The sequence below is a fragment of the Apteryx mantelli genome, chromosome 5 (genome assembly GCF_036417845.1).
Source record: "Apteryx mantelli isolate bAptMan1 chromosome 5, bAptMan1.hap1, whole genome shotgun sequence".
Classification (NCBI taxonomy): Eukaryota; Metazoa; Chordata; class Aves; order Apterygiformes; family Apterygidae; genus Apteryx; species Apteryx mantelli.
The window spans coordinates 27,625,311-27,646,614 of record NC_089982.1 but is presented as its reverse complement, the minus strand read 5'-3'; the positions used below and the strand labels follow the sequence as shown (position 1 = coordinate 27,646,614).

The following is a 21,304-nucleotide window of genomic DNA, read 5'->3' as shown; positions in this document are numbered from 1 at the left end:
ACTATAACCCTTGCATTTTATTCTGCCTTTTCTTCCTGTGCTTAATTCTTCTGTAGCTCGCTTAACCTGTGATATTTGTTTATTCACTTGCTGCTTTTATGTGGAACTAATTAGTATGATTGAAAGGTCAAGAAGAAAAGCTTGAGAGCTTAGTCTTAACTCTTGGGGGAAGTAATTACATATGGATAGTAAGAAAGCAGTGGGAAGAGGATCGAACTTTGTTCTAGGCAAAGTCTAATTACACATTTTTTTCTAGATGTGGAGCAGGATGTGTGTAGGGGCTCATGTAAAAATAGCAATTTATCTGTATCATGTGTATCTTATCTTTTTTTTTTTGCACTGTCAGTACATTTTCTGGCATTTATGAACCTGTACCTTCACCCAAGAAGTTATGCCCATGAAGTGAAAGGGACTTGTGGCTGCAATATAGAGATGCTTTTGCAAGAGCATGCTTTCCGCTCACTTTAGGTTTTTCATGTTGTTTGAGCAGCCCTTTCTAGTCTCTCTGTGAAATACCTGTTCTGTGATGGATTCATATTGGCAAATGAAACTGGGTGAGCTGAGGAGATAGGAAGCTGAGTGGAAGAATGAAACTTAGAGAGACTTCTCTATTGTTCTTGTAATCTTGGTGGTGTTTTTGCTGTACTGCTATTAATTTAACATTGTGTGTCTGCAGATACTGTATCATGAAGCACAACATGGGAGTGAACGTGTAGCGCTGTCTAGGTTCTCTGCACTGTAGTCTAAGTTCTTTCACTATGTATGTCGCTGTTTCTGTTAGCTGTTTTGATTGCTCGTGTTATTTGGGGAAGCACTTTTTACTAAAATAAGTTACTGTGTTATAAGGTGAAAGTCCTGACTGATTCTATTGATAGCATTAACAGATAGCCTGTAATATCTGAAGTGGGGGCCTATGGAGCACTCCCCTTCCAGGATGACTGCAAGTTTCTATCCTGATTGCATGTTGGGACTCCTTCTCCTCAGTGGTCCATATCTTTGATTTCCATTGGAAAGAAGCCCTGGATGAATTGTTAGGGAATGAAGTATTCTGCTCCCTAAGGGTCCCACAGTCTGGAATGTCAAAAGCTCAGGACTACAGGGTGCACTGTGGAGAGCGACTGACCTGCAGTTCAGAGATAGCCACTGTTCCCATTCAGACCTAGATTCTCTGCCATCTGAGTTTTCATCCCAGCTTTGTACCTGGCTTTCTGTATAAACTTGAGGAATTTACATAAGAAATGTAGTTTCATGCATAAACCTGCTGCATAAGCATATGTAATTTTCTGGCAAGCAGTAGCACAGAGAAGTATGTAGGAGTCAGAGAAGACCGCAAACTGAGTATTAGTCAATATTGTCATGCTGTTGCAAAGGAAGAACCTTGTGCTTGCAGGACTTCTGAACAGTAATTGCCATGGTCGACTGGGTGCTTGTGAGGCCTCGGCAGTAGTGTTATGTCCGCATTTTGGGGCGCCACATTTTAATGATACAGCTTTAAAAAAATACAAAGAAAAGAAAAAAAAACCCCCAGAGAACCAAGAGGATAGCAACAAGCATGAGAGGTTTGGAAAGCGTGATCTACATGAAACAACTGCAGGAAAACTCTTCAGCAGAGTATTTTAAGGAGTAGCCTGCAGGCTGTGGGCCAGAGTAAGCCTGCCAAAACAATTGGCAGCTTCTGTCAGTTCCTGCCTACTCTCTTTCTGAGCCACTAACAGAGGGACAAGACCCAGGCTGTGGTGCCCACTTTCCCTGTTGTTCTTCAACAAGTGCATCGTGGTGGGTTAGGGGACCTGCAAAGCAGTCATGTGGTGAGCCGTCTACACGCATGTTGGAGGGCCTTCCTGGCGTATATCCAGTAATGTGGAGAGGGAAATACTGGGGTGTCTTGCCTTGAAGTGGCTGTGTGTTAGAACTTGCAGGTTGATTTGGGACAGAGAGGACACTTCTGTGTTAGATAAACATCTGATATGTATTGCATAATAATATTTAGTTCTTCAGAGCAGGGGAAACAGCTGTTGGATGGTTGTCTTGAGGTCCCCAACCTATCACCCCCAAGGCTGATAGTTCCCTATCTTCAGTATCCCTTTGGGGAAACATAGTTTGAAAGAGTGAATGGAGGAAGAAAGAGGTGAAGTATATGCAAAATGCAAGGGGGGAGGATCGAAACAGTGATCAAATTTCACAAGCTGTGAGATATTGCTAAGTTCTTTTTGACAGTGCTGTCTTCTGAACAAATTCTCCTCCTTTCTCCTAATACATGGGCAAATGCTGGTCAGATACAAACTAAAATACCCATACAGCTGTGCTGACACCTGCAGAACATGCCACACATCTCCTGACTGGGAGATGCAGAGCTGAGGGGATGGGAGTGAAGCCTAGTTAAAATGTAGGAATGGTTATTTCTCCCTACCCTCACCTTTTTCAATTTGGCTTACGGTTCCATCTCTTTTTTTCTTCTTTTTTTCCCTATGGTGATATTCCTAAATGCTGATTAGACAACAGTTGTCCCAAAATGGATTCATTTTCAGGATTTCAAACCTTCTAAACTAAAATATTTTGGTAGGTGTTGTTGATCGGATTATCTGTATTCTAGTGGGAGCTTTTGCTGGTACCTCTGTGTAGTTGAACAGGTTGGACATTTCTACATTGGTCCATTTCTAATTAAAATACTGAGTTGCAGCCTGCTTTCTGGCCTTCAAGCCTTTTACTACCTGAATCTGGAGAACAGGCTGTAAAACATTAAATATGGGAAAGCTGGGAAATGTAACACACTATAAATGCATGAAGGTAGGAGCTCAAATATGTGTGGACATAAAGATTTTATTTCTTTATGTAAGGTTTAAATGAAGACTCCGCAGTATAAATCTCTGCTTTCAAAGTGAACTATCACTTTTCAGCAAGAAGGAAGGCAAGAATGACTATTAAGAACTAAAATATTATGCCTTTAGGAAACATCAGAGTAATCCGAGGAAAACCATATATGCAAATAAGCAAAGACCCCACCCTGCCCCTCAAATATATCATAAGACTTTTTCTTTAAATTTTTTATCTGCAGTCCGGAATTGTATAGTTCCAGGGTATTTTATGTTGTGAACGAGTCATGCAAAGGTCATCATTATGCAATCAAACTGTCAGGAGACAGCTGGGAGGTCTTCATTTAAAGCCCATTATGCCCCATATTTGATATCTGTATCTTGCTCCTAATGTGTGGTAAGTGGGAGTGGACAATGATTGTAGTTTGGAGGAAGCAAGATGTCGTATTCACTGGAAATTGTTGGGAGGAGGAGAAGGGGGGGCGGGAGGCTAATGCTTTTATAAGCAGAGTGCTGCCTTTAACTGAAAAGTATTACTTTAAAACTAATGTATTTAGAAGCAGAATTTCTGAACACTGAGAAAACTGTTTAACGCGCATAAAGGACTTTGAAGAGTCTTAAATGATTACCATAAAAGAGTGACAGTAAAGATCTCCAGGCCAAATTTTGTTTTATTTTTCTCAAATGTTTTGTCCAGTTGGATAGATCACGCTGTTGACTTTTTTACCAGAATTCTCTCTTACGATCTATGTGATTTCTGAAAACCATTTTGCTCACTTGGTTATCTGAAATGGTGGGTTTAGCAGCGCTCCCCAATATTGATGCTGTGAATCTTTGTTATGTAGGTGAACCTTAAAGAAAATCTCCTGGACCTTCCTAAGCCTGGAACAATGGAGCACTCAACAGCTGATGGTACGAAACCTTTCATGCTCTACTGCTGTGAGACTTTTCTATGAGTGAGTTTGACTTTTCTATATTCAGTTGTGTGGAAATATTTTTCTCTTGTGTTCTCAAATAATACTATCTTAATATTACCCCAGCTGAAGAAGTAGTAAAATTTGTGTTAGATACAAGGCATAGAGTCAATTAACCCACTATATGGTTTCTTAAGCTAATTCTTGATCCGCTTGAATCCTGTATAGCAAAGTATCAGACAGCTCTGTCATGATTCAGGGCACATAGAATGAAACATTATTGTTTTACTAAAAAAGATGAACCCCAGGCAAAGAAGAAATGGATATTAAGCTGTATTGAGTTACTATTCAGAAGAAACCTGATGCTATCATAGTTCATATGAAAACCTCTCGTGCTTGGGGGAGGGCAGCCTTTTTCTTCTTCCCAGCAAGTCTGAAGTTAGTTTTGGCTTGAGATGGAGGCAGAAGGTTGAGTATCTCCCAAAGACATTTGCTAACTTTGTATTGCTTAGTCAGCTGTCTGAAATGTATGACTGCACTGAGGTGGGTTTCTCCACAGTATTGATGTTCTGAGTTGCTGGCATGGGGTGGATCTTGAAGAAGGAGCCTGCATCTCATAAAGATCCCATTGATAAAATGTTAATAAATGACTTCTGCATTTAGCTGCTATTGGTATTCTGGGGCATATTAACTGCACCTAAATTATTGCATAGGAAAGACCTACGAAATTTATTTGACTTCAATGACCTCCTTAGAGAATGGGGTTTGTAATATGCTGAAAAACTTTTTTTTTCCAGTATACCTTTATGAGGTTCCCTGTTAGGAACACTGTGTCTGATATAGGTTTACTTGATTTTGACCCTTGCCACGGGCTTGTAAATTACTTTCAGCCATATACAGGACTGTGTAGTACCTCCCAGAAGTCTAGAGCATAAAAGAAATGAAGATACAGTCTGTGCTGTGGTATTATGCTATGGCTATTACATTTATTGCTCTTATATGTTATCAGGCTGCTTCTCAGATTTCACCCACTCTCCCAAGATCTACTTTTTACTCATAGAGCTGCCACTGAAATATTGGTCTCCCTCAAATCCTGGTTTATTCAGACCTACCCTTGAAATTGTGGGACAGAGATATCTGAATTAGGTAAGTTAGTGTGGATGCTGAAGGCAGGCTAGCTGTGCCGCCATGGTGTTTCACAGAGTGAATGTGACCTCTCCTCTGCAGCTCAGACATATCCACTCATAATAATATTGTGGCACATCTTGTCCTTCCATTTCCTAAATCACAGTCATTGTCAGAAGCTTTTCGTAATCAAGTCCTCACGGAAGGCTTATCATAATCAACTGAAAGAAACAGCAATGACTGGAATGACTGCATTTGTACAAGCCATTGAAGCTCATTTAATGCAAATGTGACAGGCAAGTAATGAAGTGTGCAACCGTTAATTATGTTTTAATAATATCACTCTGATTTTCTAATGTGCATAACTTTGCATCTTCCCACAAAAAATCCTCACAAAAGAACTTGCCATTCTCCTCTGGGTAGCTTATAGATATTAAAGTTACGCAAGTCAATAAATATCCTGTTCCCATGATATGATTATCACACCATATAAACTGTAATTTTGTCTTTACTGTGAAGACCTACAATGCAACAGGAGCTGTGACCTTAGATCATTTTTAACATTCTGCTATAAAAATAATTAAAAAATATATAACCAGAGCTCTAATGTTACGCAGATAACATTATACAGATAATTCCAGTCACATTCTCAATGATAAGTCCACTAGATGGCAATAATATACAGCAAAGCTGCCTTTGGTACTTAGCTCCTGTGTGTCTTGGAAAACTTGCAACAGTTCTAAGTTATAAAAAATAAAAAGGTATCTGTGCTTGCATCTAAAATGATAGATTTTAAATCGAAACCATTGTATTATTTTTTCCTTAATAGTTTTGACTTTAGAGTGAAGGTACACTCTTAATGGAAAAGATATCATAGAGCAGTCACTGGTTATCTTTTTAGAAAGTTTTTGTTTAAGAAAGTTTAGATGAAATAATACAGAAAACCTTTTATTTTGCCTGCTTGTTCCCTAATTAGCTCAAACATTTGCTACTGATGTGGCCATGAGTCTTGTGATCCCAAGGATGCAATTACAGGGCACAGAAAGGAACCACAAATTCTGGGGATAAATTTTGATTTGCATGGTAACTCTGCCAGAGAAATGCTGGGGTAAAGCCTCAACAAAGTGGTCAGAGCGTCTGTCTCCGAATACGCTGATTTCGTCTGTTTCTCTATATTCTCTGAAGAGTACTTGTGCTTTCATTTGATTTTGGACATGCATGTTTTCTTTTGGTTAAATGTATTTTGATAGACTAAGTGCAAAGATTTTCTTCTTCCTCATGCATTCCTCTGAAACTGTTGGGTTCTGTTGCATTTTCCATACACACACATCAGCTCTGTACCTCTTTAATGTAAAATAACTCCCTTTGTACTGGAGGGCAATGGGAAGAAAGAACAACTGGTGAGATTTTGAGAGAAATCAAGGTGGACATCTCTTCTAAATAGGTTAGAGTAATTCATGGTGATGACAGACAACACAAGCTAATCTTGCTGCAGAAATTTAAGAAATGTCACAATGTCACCACAGCCGTCTGCTTCATCCCTCTGCGGGAGACGGTCATCACTGGAGTAGTGGTAAACATGTGTCCAGGGCTAAGCTACTTCAGTGCACCATCTTAATTCGGATGGCTAGTAAAAGGATTGAATGGTCTTCATGTTGGTAGATCAGGAAGGTCTAATTCCTTCCTTGTTGGAATGGAGTTTCCACACTAGTGAATCAATGTTGGATCAGACCCACAGTGAGTCACTAGCTTCCCTTCTCATGTTATTGTTCTTTCACCCATGGTTTGCTGCTCATGTCAGTTAGGTACCTGGAGCTCTCTTTTTGTTTACATGTAATCTGTACATGTGAGAAATAGGCAAAAAGTTTAATTTGTTCAAATGTACATTATAGTTAGGCAACCACTCAGCTTTTCTAAAGACTCCCATGTCCAGATTTTCATGAAGCTCCTCTTCCTGTTATTTTTGCCCGTGGAGTCTCTAGGAAACTCTGAGGAAGGCTTTCAACTGCAGTATCGTTAAATTGACATTTGATTTTTTTTTTTTTTTTGATCTTCTTTTCATTAAATAAGAATTCTCCACTCTTAGTATTTTTCCTGAATAAAATTCTGGTCTCACAATTGTATTAAATCAAGTGGATATGCCCAGAGTTGAATTTAGCCATTACTTTGTGACCAGATGAAGCTCTAGCTGAGCGTGAACTGTCTATGATCCAATATGGATAAGGCAGCAATGATACTTTTTTGGCCCAGAGAGACATTTAAAAGAATGTGTAGAGCTGGGGTGTGATTCATCCCTGTTGGCAGTGGAAGCTTACTTAGCATCTTGGAGGGCACAGGACTCATTTTGTTTCTAACTTTGCAAATTGGATGCAGATTAGCACTTCCTGAGTTGTAGAGTATGTTGGTGTGTGCATTTGGTGTCTGGGTCTGGATTTGTTCCTAAATCTCTTAGTATTGCATTCCACAGGCCTCCAGAATGCAGGCTGGGAAATCATATAATACATCCTATAAAAACAAAACAACTTCTAGCTGTGAAGAAGTAGGAATGAAGGAGGAAGGACTGCATCCCTGGCTGTGTCTGTACAGACAGGTAAGCTAGGGGATGCTTTGTGGTACTGCCACTGTAGTCATTCAGAGAGGGTACTTGCTGGACTGCCTTGTGTCTCCTGGAGTTCCCGTGCATTAAAATCAGGACACAGAAGGAGAGACTGGTGCATGGATGAGCCTGCCCTACATGCAGTGGGGATGCAGGTAGGGTGCAGAACAGAAGTGGGAACAAAAAGTACTGCTGGATTTCTTTAGTGGAGGTATAAGCTAAGTGTCTATAAGATGTGGCTCTTGTGTTTCTGTAGTCTTCATATTGCACGATAAAATGCTATGACCATGGCTAAGAAAGTAGTTTAATGCTTACGGTGATTTGCCAAAAAGGAATTAGCATAGGCCAGTTCAGGCTCATGGTAGGAATTCTCAGCCTCCTGATGTCATAAGCGTACTTCTCACCATGATGAAGTTTCTGCAGCCTTGGCTTTCTTTAAAATCTGTCACTACCCTTGCAATCTGGAGTATTTGCAGTAAGCAATAGTGCCTTTCATCATCTACAGCTAGGTAGGAGGCTGGGCTCACTCCTACAGAGTGCGTAACGGCCATCTATCCCCCTCATGGTGAGGCCAGGCCCTAATTAAAGCCGATCTGCTAGGAATTTACAGCACACTACCATCTGCGAGGTGAGCTTCTGTGAAGGAATGATGCTAGTGCTTGAGTTTCTGCACTAGTTTCCTGTTCTCATCCAGGTGCAACTCAAGCTGTTGGTGGTTATCTTTAAATCCTCATGTGTCTGGGACCTGTTATCTAAGATGCAGCCTCTCACCCCATACTAACTTGTGGTACTTACAACTGGATGTTTGTTCCTGAGGTGAAGCTTTCCATGGGAGGTTATGGGGTTTTCTTATTTGAGAACTTCTCATCTCAGGAATTTGCCCCTTCCCCTTCCTCCCACCTTCCCCCTTGGCAGTTTGCCAGAACACAGGTCTTATGATTATCAACACACTTTGTAAATTAGCTGTTGTCTCTTTTTTCTTCTTGTGTTTTAGCACATGTCATTTTCTAGTTGATATTTTTGTGGCAGTAGCCTTCTCAAAGTGCATGTTTGCTAATAGCATGCAGTGTTGTAGCTGATGGAGTGAATCTCTGCCTCTTCTTCCCTACCCCGTAATTTTATGAGGAATAACTTTGGTTGCTGTAGCCAGAGGAAATATATAGCTCTGCTAATGAAAACATACATGTCAAAATGTGTATTAAAGACTTTTTCATAGCTTGGAGTTTAATAAATGATCAACAAACGGTTAATGACTTGATTTGAATAGTTAGAGTTCAAAAAGATAGGTGGGCTGTCTATAGCTATCCTACCTTCAGCTTTAGGTGTATAGCAGTTTGTAACATGTATCATCCATTTCTCACTATCCCTTTGCAAACTGTCAATAAAACAGCATTAATATGAAGTGTCGTTAAGCAGGGATTCATATGGCATTTCCGGAGGAAGAAAAATTTCATTTTCCTGTGCAGGAATTTGTCACTTGTACCTAATTTAAGAGAATAAAAAATGTTTGGGATCTGGTGGAAAGGTTCCTGAAATGTCCTTTGTTTTGTCTTGCCCTCACTTTTTTTGTTTATTGGCAGGTTGTTTTGTGATACAGCACAGTTTCAATGTCCTCTTTAGGGTTCTCCAGAAAACTTATTTCTTCCCCTGTCTTCTTGAGGTTAATGGCTGCCTTCCAATTTCCTCTTCTGGAAGTTGTCTGTTCCAATACCACAGTAGTAAAGATTTGGATTCATTAATACAGCACTGGTTCTGGTTCCAATAAGTTTTAATTGCAGTGAAATGGCAAGATGCTTCATGTGATTTGTCCTGGTCTACCCTAACTGCCGAGTAGTGGCCAGCATCATATTAGTTCAGTCAATCTTACAGGGCCAGGCTCAGCCACAGGAACATTTTGGAGTGAAGACAAATCATGAAAAATGGGTGTCGGCACCCGTCCATTTTTCTGTAGCTGAATCCAGAAGTGCTCAATTATATATATTACTGTAAGGGGAAGAATCTTTCTGTCAACATCTATAAAAGCTATTGAGGTATCCAATTACATAAACTATTATCCCTCTAGAAACTGTGAATATGTAAGGAGTGCTCTTTGCTTGTAGAGATTTCCCTTATAAGAGGAAAGTGAATGTTACTGTGGTGGTTCCACCGACTCAGTATCTTGTGGTAGCTTCTGTCTGTGCGTAATTTATAGTGGGAGGGCGAGAGGGTGCTGAAGTGAAGCTGAAAAGGATTGGAGAGTTGTGCAAGGACATAGCTGATGGGTACATAAATAGGTAGACCAAAAGCCAAACTCCCCTTGGAGCACTGGAGGGGATAAACAACAGTACTGTGTCTCTGAGACTAAAATAACTGTGGGGCATGTTGGGACTTCCCCTTTCAACCAAGACAGATGTCTGGATTTTCCACACCCATTTATTCCCTGTAGGCAGGATGAGGAAGGAATCTTTAAGCTATTTTGCTCAATGGAGGTTGATATAATATAATACAGGTTGGACTGCAGTGGGGGATGGCTACTGTACCCTTTAAAGCTTTGGTAAGAACAGCTTATGTTTGCTCCTGGTTTATCTGTTCTTGCCTCATTTAGGAAGGGCTTAATGAGAAAAGGAATTAACCATGATTTGTTGACAACATCCCCTCCCCCCCCATATTGTGATGCTCATAAAAAGAAAATAAAACAGTAGTGTTAGCCTCAGCTTTTTAAAAGCCTGTGAATCCTGAAGTCTCTTGCTGTTGGTAGGGGATACAGTTGCCTCTTGTAAGTCTACACTAACTCCCCCTGGTCTGGATGTAACTTGAACCATGTGTAAATGAGAGCTGGTCATCTGTACTGCTATAGTTGCCTTACAGTAGTGCTGGACAAATATACATGAAGACAGTCTTTGTCCTGATGGATGAATTACAGTCGCACCTTTAAAATGCCAGAAAAATCATTACAGCTTTCAGGAACTTTTCCTGATTTGCAAATGCTTGGAGGTTTTTTTGCCTCAGAACTTGAAGGGTACCTGTCCTTTCAGGGCCTCAATTCTGATCAGAGCTATTGCTATATGAACATTACTATATTTGATTATTCTTGAAGAATGTTCTCAGTTCGCATGTTTGAAAGCACATGACTTGTGGCTTCGTTCCCATGAACACAATCAAAATTCTTTTTGTATGCTTTCTTTCCACTTAGTGCATACAGTGGCAACAAAAATTTTCAATATTCATCATGGCTAAGGGAATAAGACAAAACAGTCAGTGCTCCAGCATTTTCCTATGGTTATTGTTATCCTCAGAAAAAGTTTCTTTTTCATGAAGATAAGCTCACCAGAGAGTCATATGTGATAGGGTAGACTCCTTTAATCAGTAACATGCAGTTTAGTGCACAGATGAATGAAAACCAAAGAAGGCCAAAAATGTAATCACCCAAATGGCTGCAGATAAGTTACTCGGGGATGACCAGAAGATTTTGAATAACTATGAAGACATCTTATGCTTTTGATTAATTTCTGACTACTCTTACTTGCTCTCTTCCTTTTCTGTTTTGTCACCACCAAAAACCAAATGGAGAGATTATGCAGATGTGCCCTTGATTTCAAATCTGGATTTGATGATGGCTTTGACTTTGGGGAGTGTAGGCAGGGAAAAAATCAGCTTTCCACAGATGCTTGTTTCTAAAATTTTGAAACTTACTTCAGTAAAACCCCAATTACCCAAGGAGCAAGAGAGACCCCATGATAACTGGGAGTTTGGAGGAATCAGGTTGGCCAGAAGACTTCAAAGGTGACTAACTTGTAGATTATCATCAATCAGCTGGGATCCCTGTGGGCTGCTGCATTAGCAGGAGGTGGCAGCTGTGCTCCAGGACTTCTGTGATAAAACACACAGTCTTTACGCCCTGGTCAGACTTCAGCACATAAAGATTTAAAATTGACTTTCGTTGTTCACACATTTTACTTAGGCCATCAACAGCTGTGGGAAACCCTAGAAAATTATGACAAGTGGATTTTTCTTCTAATCTGACCCGTTAGTAACTGAGAATTTACTTCTGCACAAACTCTCTGCAGTAAGCAGCTGCAGTGAGTGATCCTGTAACTGGGAAACTGCAAGTATATCAAAGCCAGCAATAAATATCTACAAGTTTCTATAACAACAACAACAACACTGTTAAAACAACACTGCAAGAAGATGCTCATTAAGGCCTAGATCCACTTAAGACAGAGACTTAGAGACTTGGGAAACTTTTTTTCCAAGGCTGAACTTGCCAGAGCTGAATGAATTCTCCTGTAAGTTTGAAATTGCTCAGCCACAGAATTCCCATTCTCACAGCAGGAAGCTACTGTTTAAAACTACATGTTTTAAATATAACAGCCTGTAACCCTAAATGCCTGTGGCATTAGAACTCTATTTTACAAAGCTTTATAAGAAACTTCATTCATTGGGCCAGAGGTTTCTTATACTGTTTGGGGGAAGAAGCAGGCATCCCATCTCACTTAAAACAGCCAATTTAATTTCTGAATTAATTAACAGAACTTTCAGAAAACAATTCAGAGCACCTACCAGAGGGTATGGGTTCATAAAATGTTGTCTTCAATAGCAAAGATGTGATGGTCTTACCCACCCTCCTTCCTTCTCATCTTCTCCAGCTACTTGCTCCTGCTTTGACATTGCCATTCACTTCCTGGCTATTTTGCAGATGCAACTGCTAGTGCTGTGGATGACAGAAAAAAAAGCTCTCCAAAAAAGAATATACTTTGATTTTGTTGATATTCAGATTATTTCATTGACTGGCACCACTGAGACAAGAGCAAACAGTGGGACAAGATGAACAGCCTGAGACTGTGGGGAGAGGCAGGGGAGAACTTCTGAGTCCAGTTTGCTTCTGAAAATAAATACATTGTGTGAACAGAGCCGTAAATGTCTAAAGTTGAACTCTGTGATTACCGCCTTTGCATATTTCCTCTACTGGAGTCAGAAACAAGATTTGGGATGCAGATAGTTACAAGGAGATGCTGGAAGAGTAGAACACTGGTTGAAACTGGTGATTTGTAAAAGGTTTATAGAAGGGCTTCTGTTAACATTAAATGGTCAGTGTCTTCAGGAGGTCTTCCAGGGACAGAGTAGTTTCAACTGCATCTTAAACTGAAGAGGCCTTTAAATATTCACTTATCTTGTAATCTTGAGGTGTATATTTCATTGCAATACTTGTTTTAACAAAGTCATGACAGACTAATGAATGAGACTAATGAGAGCTAAAAGATCACTTCCTTTTCCAGGATGTAGAAATTGTTCTCTATGCAGCTTCTGAGCTACTGCTTTAACACTGTGTGTCTTGCTAGTCAGAAGAGGATAAAGAGAATCATTTCCATTTTAAAGTAGAAGGACTTAGGCACAAAGAATACTGGACTAATTTAAATTCACACTGAAAATCTGTGGCAGAGTGAAGAACTGGTATCCTAAATGACAGCCTGGCAGAATGCTATGTCTCTAAATACTTTGTAAATAATAATGTGGATTATACTGTGGATGCGATAAGTGTGCTGGTTGACAGAGGAGTAAGCTGAGAAAAAGAATCTTTAGAACGCTTGTCTCATAGGAAGTCTGTGGAAGTGAATACTATTTCTCCAGAGACTGTTTTGTCTTTGGTCATTTGAATGTCCTTGTAGTGCTGAATTTACGAGATTCTGCGTAGTGAGAAAACTTAGTATTTTTTGAGTGCACTTCCACATCTGGAAGGCAGGAAGCCAGCTCTTCCAGCTCAGCCATGTGTGCTAGTGGGAAGCAAGAAGGCAGTAAGATTTGCTGGAAGAATATGATGTATGGATTTGAAGTTTGGTGAGAAACTACTTCATTCTTCTTTAGACCCTTAATTGATGTGGTTTTAGTATCTGTGTTCTGAACTTTCAGAAGTAGACAAGATCCTAAAGAAAATAGAAGAAGGAGATATCAAATCTCAAAGAGAAGCAGGCTTTTACAACTAAAAATAAAATATGTTAGTATAGAAAATTTAGTTAGGATAGATATGCATGTGTATATATGTTTGTAGTGAATAGCAAATACTGGGACGTCTTTGTGAAATGAGATCATATTAGCTCTCTGTGTGTGTGACATACATTGCAGGTGAGAATCTCAAGTTATTTGTAAAGATATCATTCAATTGCATGCTGCAAAATCCTTTTTTGTTATTGTTTAATTGGACTTTTCATATTATTTGTGCTCAAAGCAAGCTATACTTTTCATTATTTTATGGGCATGGACTTAGGCAGACATGTCAAAAGTGACATTAAAAATCACAGAGAATGGAACTCTAATGCAACTGTAATATTTTCTTCATGGCTTTAATTTTTTAAATCAGGAATAGATCTGTTTTTGAAGAACGTGTCATAAGTCAGATTGACCTTAATGTAAAACTTATGAGGCCAAGTTCTGTGGTCTGTATTGCAGATGAGGTCGTATTGGATAGACATATTGGTTCTTTTCAGCCATACAAATGAAAGAAGCTCTTGACTTCCAGACCTGTAACTTGAAACATGTCTGAAAAAATGTGGTGGTGTGTTGGAAATAGTGAAGATTTTGGAAAATTTTAGCTATGGTGGAAAATGAAAGTTCTAACTATCTTCTGTACTTTCCCCCCAAATTCCAGCTAAATGCAAGCTAGTAGGAAATAGCAGGAAAAGTTATGGACATTTGTAGAAGTCATTGAAGATAGCTACAAGATCTCTGGGAGTCTAAGTACTTTTTCACCAAGCAAGGCAGTGAACCTATAGCTTGCAAAAACTATTGTAGTGTTAGGAAGGGAGATTCTTGGTCCAAACAAACCGTGTCTTTTTTTGAATGTAATGTGGTTAAATAATAATTTTTGCTGTAATTCTGCATGTATGGGGAGTGATGAAATGGATACAGCAAAACATGGGAAACGTAACTGAGAGATGATGGGAGGACTCAAATACTTAATAAAGTCAGGACAGGCCTTCATCTGGTGTAAATCAGCATAGATCCTTATAAGGTGTTTACTGTTTTTCCAGTACAATTATATGGATTTACACCACAGAGTGTCTGGACTAAGAATGATGAATGGAGTTCCATGGGAGAAGGTCAACCTATATTTATGGGATCTCTTTCCAAAATGCCCAAGAGGAGCTGATTAAATGCTTGTCTACTGCAGGAGGAAAAATGAAACAAAAAACTCCTCTCCCAGAAAATAGTCCAGATAAATATAATGACATAAATGTTGATTTTCCTCAGCTAGTCAAAGGCACTGTATATGAACAGATGGGAAACAGAGTAATACTCCAACAGGCAGATGATTCAACATTACAGGGCAGCAGGGAAATGGGTTAATCAAAAAGTGAAATGACCACAACATTCCACCAGTGCTACAGCATGTGCATCAGTAGTGGAAAGGGTATGCGTAGCTTCAGGGCTTGCTTAAATACTTCTCTCTGTAAGAATATTTATATATAAAAATTAAAATAATGCAGTGTACATTTGAATCCTAAGCTTCATTTCAAAGAATGTTTCATAAGCAGCTCATCCAGACAGTAGTGAGAAGTCTGGCCCAAACAAACCATGTCTCTTTCGAATGCAGTGCAGTTAAATGCTTCTTTGCTTTAGTGCTGCATGTATAAGGCGCAATAAGTCCTGGAAATCGTAAAGAAATGTAGAGACACTATAGAAATACTTTGGTTAAATTAATGTGTGAGACAGGAATACAGTGACTATTTCAAAGATTGTATCCCAGATTACACAGGATAACCTACTCACTGCAGTTAAGAAAGGGGCATTAATGAGTGTTGGTATCAAAGGATCCAGCGTATGATGTCTTTGTAGAAAATGATTAAATTAAGACTGTGCATTAAACAATCATAGCATAATATTTTTTATTCCAGCCTCCAAAATTGTGTTTTGGTATGCTTGTGTGGGAAACAGATGGGCATTTAAACACAGAGATCATTTTAGACAAGATGAGATTTACCTGCCCTAAATTAGATGACTAAGTCTAAGCCAGTCAGTCTAAGCTCGCTTCATAGTCACTGGGATGTAATGGGTTGTCTCAAGGGAAAAGTCACCTTATCCTGAGATGGGATCTGTCATAACTCAAGTGATTTGTTTTCTGCAAGTGCCAAGCTGTCTGTGAATGTGTTACTTCAACATTTTTTTAAGTTAGCTGTTTTGATTTTTCAAGTGGAAATCATGGAAATCCCCCTCCTTTTAGTATATTTTAAAAGCTTGAAAACAGAATGAAACATTTTACTGCAGGTCCTGTCATTTTTTCCACAGTGCTTTATTGTAGGCCTTCTAGAGAATCAAAATATAATTTTCTTTATGCAACTCAAATGGAAAGACTGTCAGCAGTTTCCTCTTCTTTAAAGCAGTTCACAGTGGAAGTGAGAAAGATGAGCACTCTGCAACTTCATACCTTGTGTGGTACCCCTGAATCAGAATTTTCTATGGGGGAAGATGAATCCAGACTTTGTGTTTGGCAGGTTCACCAAGTGAAAAGATACTTACTTTTAATAACATTGTATAACAATAAGATATTGTTTTAATCAAAATAAATCAATACAGGGCAGATACTTTACCACATTCTTGTTGGTGCTCTGTGGCACTCTTTCCATTCACTAACTGCAGATCAAGCCCTCAGTTTGGAATAAAAAGTCATAGCTACTAGCATTTGCAAGTGAAAGATTAATTTAAAGACAAGCAACTCGATCTGAAGATGAACGAGGGCAATAATTTGTAGCCAATAACCATACACATGAAACTAGTTATGTTAGCTCTGGCAAAACCGGGTTCATTTCCAGCCAGCTAGGTATTGCAGTAGAGATCACTTATCCCTTTTTGTCCAGATCAAATGGCAGAAGTGGAAAATACCACTCACGCAGACTTCAAAGAGCTTCAAAAGGAGAGGTTTTGGAAGGTGTTTTTTTTCCCCTATGCATTGAACAAAGAGAAATGATGAGCACAGTTGTCTGTGGCTATAGCCTGATAAAAAGGATTCAGACTCATTAGCCAGCTAACACTGAATGGGTCAGGATGTTACAAATCCTGGCAAGGTTAGACTGTGTAAGTTAGGCCCTGTCTTAAACACAGCGCCATGCAAAGTGCAATTAGTTATCTCCCCATCAGAGTGCTCTGCATCTGTTTATACTTAGGCTGGCTGGTTTAAGTACCAGCTTCTCTCTGGCCTTTCCTGTTGCAACAAAACCAACCTTCTCGCCTTTTAGAAAAGTCTTACTTAATGCACATGACTTTTTTCTTGTGTTTTACTAGTTGTTGTTGCTGTGTTTTTTTTGTTTTGTTTTGTTTTTTTAAATCTTGGCACTTCTACACCTGTAGGAAAAAAACCCACATTTTCAAGCAAAGAACTTTTAGAAGATGCTAGTTTAGAAAAAGGAAAATATGAAGTTGTGGTAGTCAAATTAAGAGAAAAGTTTTAAAAGATTTAGTGACTTTAAAGACCAATACAATACATTTCAAATGCCTGTCTTTACTCCTTTCTGGGTTTCCCTGATTAGTTTCATGCAATTTCTTCTTGTCTGTTGCATTGCTGCTTTATTTCCCCTCCCAGATCAAGTAAAACCTTAATACCTTATCTTCTGCACCATACAGATTATTATGGAGTTTTGCAATACATTTATCTGACTTATTTCCGGTAGCTTATGATTTGATAACAAAAGGTAACATTTCTCAGACTACGTTTACAAATCGTCCTCAAGTGGCATGTTAAAACCTTGGTGTCCCATTGGAAGAATGTTCAGATGCTGCTTTCATGGGCTATTCTTGTGTGGGATGCACTTTTTTAAGGAACTTTTCTTAAGACATATGCCATCCTTTCCAGATTTGTGGTGACCTTATATGGCCATTTAATGTTAACTGGATTAGGTTGTGTGGTGACCTTATATGGCCATCTAACATTAACTGGATTAGAAGAAAGTACTGGTGTGATTAACCCCTTTTATCACATTGTAGTGGTAGAGAGTCAAGCTCATTACTTGTCTTTGCTTGATGAACGTTATCCTGGAGAAACCCTTGTTCAGAAAAAAGATCCTATTGTCTTGAAACTTTCTGAGTCCTCATTACTGAAGGTTTCTATTTTTGCTATTTAGCCTGCATGACCTTGAAAGTGAGTAAATACATAAGATCTGGTAGCTGTACTGTCTGAGGGTAAGTCCAGGCACACAGATCTACAGATGTGATACTGTTTTATTAGCAAAGCTGCCCCAGGTAAAAACCTGGGCACTTTCTCCACTCTTAGAGGAGACCTGCGCAGAGAATCTGTATGTGATGTTAAGTTACAACCCTCCTGTGCCCCTAATGGGAGAAGCTGTTGTCAAAAATGCAAAGATGCAAGCTTTCCTTTGCAACTTCAGCATGTGTCTGTACCACTGGGGGGAAAAAAAAAAGAGAGAAGCGGTGGAAAAGAAGAAACTGCAGTTTCTTTAGTTTCTGCAGGTTTTGAATTCGGTCCATTTTAAATTGTACACGTTATGTCTAAGTGTGTCCATAAATACCATGAAAATATCATGCTTATCTACTGCTTGCCTGATTTTGCTTTTCTGTTGCTGTTCCTACAAGTTCTTTAGTTGGCCCTGCTTTCCCTCTGCCCTCATGAGCTCTGTGCCTGAGCAACGTTATCCTGCTCTTTTCCCTATTGATGCCTTATTGGGCTACATGGGCATTTATTTTCATTTGATTTGACTTTATCTTTGAATTTACTGCCATAGCTTACCAATTTAGTTCTGTCCTGTTATGGAATGTGGAGCAAATCTAAGATGTTTTAGTGCTACAGTATCATCACACTATCTGCTCACTGTCACTCATGTCTCTGCTCTTCTCTGTTCTTTCCCATTCATAGATAAAAGAACTGAAAGCAACCTCAGTAACTACTCAAACAGCCACAATAGCCTTTCTGCTCAGCCCTGGACAGATGCCCTCCTCTTTGTCCTGTCCTTGCTATAGCTCTTTGGAAATCTCAGACCCCAGACAACTGCTTTTTTTGCCAGTAATGATGACCGAACACTTGGAGGATGATTTCTAAAATGATCTCGTCTTGTCATTGTATATATTTACTAAGTGCTTACTTGCCACCCAGGACAGGCTGGGCTGCCACAGCCTAGGAAGCAAAACACACAGCAGGAAGATAGCCTGGCTAATGTGCAATATAAAGCCAAATGAGAGAGATCTTTGGAGGGGTGGAGAAAGTCAATCTATTAATGAAAAAGTGGGTCAGTCAGTCAAAGTCCTGGGCCCTTCCATTCTTCCAGCTGAAGGGCAAGCTGATGGAGGACTGTCCTCAAGCAGGGAGGTAGCAGCTGCCTCAAGCAGCTCAGCTTGTACTAAACACACAGGTAAAAGAGTCAAGTCTTTTCATGACTGATTCCTCCAGATTGTGTCTCTGGAAGTGGCAGCCCTGACTTGGGGTGTAGGTCTTATCCTGTCAAATAGCTGACCCTGTTTCGAGCAGAAGGCTGGACTAGATGGCCTCCTGAGGTTCCTTTGAACCTGAATTATTGTATGATCCTATGATCCTAATCCTTATTGAATCAGCCTTTGCCATAAGCAAACCGACAGTAGTACAAGAACGGAAAGTAATCAGTGCAAATCAAATTTTCTAGTCCTCTCTTCTGTGGTTCCTTTATTTCATTGATCCTTCTACCTATAAATCAGTCACTGTGTTTCTTCCTAGGAATGAGCTAGTAAAGAACAGACTTGCACATGACATGCAGGTTAGAAGATAAGGGTACAGCTACAGAAAATCCCTGCGATTTTGTTGATTCTGTCCATTTCTCTCCCCCTCACCCCCAGTTAAGAGCCCTGTCTTCTGTTACTGATGTTGTGGTTGTTAATTTGAGATATGTGCATTACTGGGCTGCCCAGCAGAACAAATAGGATCTGAGTCAGCCTTGGACACACAGTTACATTTCTGTTACATTAGCTTGGAGATGAATATGGCTCAGATTCATGTGGCCACCACACATGAAACAGAGATCTGGTAGCTGGAGCCCAAAAGTGGATTTACTGTGTTGTGGAACCACAACCTAAGCATTTTCTTCTGGGTTGAAGAGGACAGTGAGAGAACACATTATCTTTGAATACATTGGAATAAAACCAGTAAGCTTTTTTTCTTTTCTTTTTTTTTTAAACACTCTGAGAATGTCTTTTCTGGAGTACTTTCCTTTTTCTATGACTGCATCCTGAGGCAGCCTTGTGTTAGTCAAATGCTTTATGTTTCATGTTATATTATATGAGTTGAAAATATATTTTTATATCTTTTCTCTTTTGGATTTTGATCTTTCTCATGCATTCCTTCTGGGTGGCACAAGCAGTTTAGAATTGGCCCTTCTGTTTTTCTGATACACATGAAAAGCCAGCTTTCTGGAGAAGAAAAATCAGATCATCTTCTACTGTTAGTATCTCCCACCTCTTTCTGTTCTCTCCTTTTCTCCTACCTCTCTTCACTCAGCTCTTTCCACTGACACTGCAGAATGGCTGCAGTGATACAGTGAGTGTTAGTGAGAAAATGAAGGATTCATAGCATTGCAGCCTGAAGATTTCTCTGCTGCTCTGCAGGCCAGGTGAAGTTATGATGGAGAATGCTGCATTACACTTTCCCACACTGTTCTGCCAGGACAGTTCATTCTTTTTCCATGTGCATTTCCCTGGATGGACTCTATGGAGTTTTGCTCATTGCACCGCAGTAGAGAGTGTTTTAGTCTGGACATGTTCATTTTTTCATGAGAGAGCAGAGAAGAAAAATTTTAATGCGTTTCTTCTACCCAATTTCTGGAAGAATCCATTTAGAAAAAAACAAAGCATTTCTCTTATTATTATTTAATATTATATTTCTGTCAAACAGTAGAGGATTTATTAAACTGAATCCTTTCATTACCTTTTTATAATGAGAACAGATTATTCGAGTACATAGGGTCATAAAGCATTTTCCTATAAACATTGTAAATGACCTATTTAGGTTTCAGCCTGCTCTCTCAGCTCCTTCAAACAATCTCACCGCAGTCACTCGCTGCCAGCCTGCCTGGTGATGAGGCCACTGCTAGATGCCCGCTGCGCTCTGAGACCTCCCTGTGCCCAACCTTCTGGCTCACTCTGGTGCTTCCTTCTGGCCCAATAACTTCAAATATTTCAATTCTGGAGCGAAGCGGGTTGGTGCTGTGCGCTGACCTTGGCGCAGTGCAAGGAAAAGAATTCCAAAACGTAAAGGTGAAAATGGTATGGGAATTCTGTCAATTTAAAGGCAAGGTCTAGCGTAAAGTATTATTTAGATCTGTGTCTCAATGAATCCACACACTTGTTGCAAACACAGAATTCTGTCACTTAATTGTACTCCTAGAGGCCTGAAGGACATGTTTATACTATGTTCTTCTCTGTTCTTATCACTGATGTAGCTGTATCCATCAGAAAAATGTTAGTTTATACAAGTCCTGTTTGTGCATGATTAAAAGAGAATTACATTGTTTCATATCTTGAAAGTTCTTTTGGCAACAATAACCTCTTACTAATCCAATGAAATTGGCAAACTGATGGTGTGGGAAGAAGTTCAATAGCTGCATCAGATCTCAGTGGGTTCATGACTGGATGCTAGATAGTTCTGTTGTAGGCAACGTACAGTACAGTAACCGTGAGACACCACAGCTCCCTGTTTGCAGCTGTCTGAGCAAAGTAACCGCATCTAGAGCTCAACTTGTAACATAGGATTTCTCTCTCTTTCTCTCTCTCTCTCTTTCTCTCTCTCTCTCTTTCTCTCTCTCTCTCTTTCTCTCTCTCTCTCTTTCTCTCTCTCTCTCTTTCTCTCTCTCTCTCTCTTTCTCTCTCTCTCTCTTTCTCTCTCTCTCTCTTTCTCTCTCTCTCTTTCTCTA

General features: G+C 39.6%; 1 long non-coding RNA gene across 6 annotated transcripts in view; it reads left to right on the top strand.

Annotated features, from left to right (window-relative positions):
- The window catches only part of LOC106491925 (uncharacterized), a 156,877-nt gene that overhangs the window by 76,019 nt on the left and 59,554 nt on the right, over positions 1–21,304 (top strand). For 4 of the 6 annotated variants that reach the window (XR_010884255.1, XR_001293843.2, XR_010884253.1 and 1 more), the window contains 2 exons: positions 3,659–3,725; positions 4,737–4,873. This is a non-coding gene — a long non-coding RNA (uncharacterized lncRNA). Of the gene's footprint in view, positions 1–3,658; positions 3,726–4,736; positions 4,874–7,377; positions 7,443–21,304 lie in introns of those variants that run through there. The other 2 variants (XR_010884252.1, XR_010884254.1) reach the window with 2 other exon arrangements.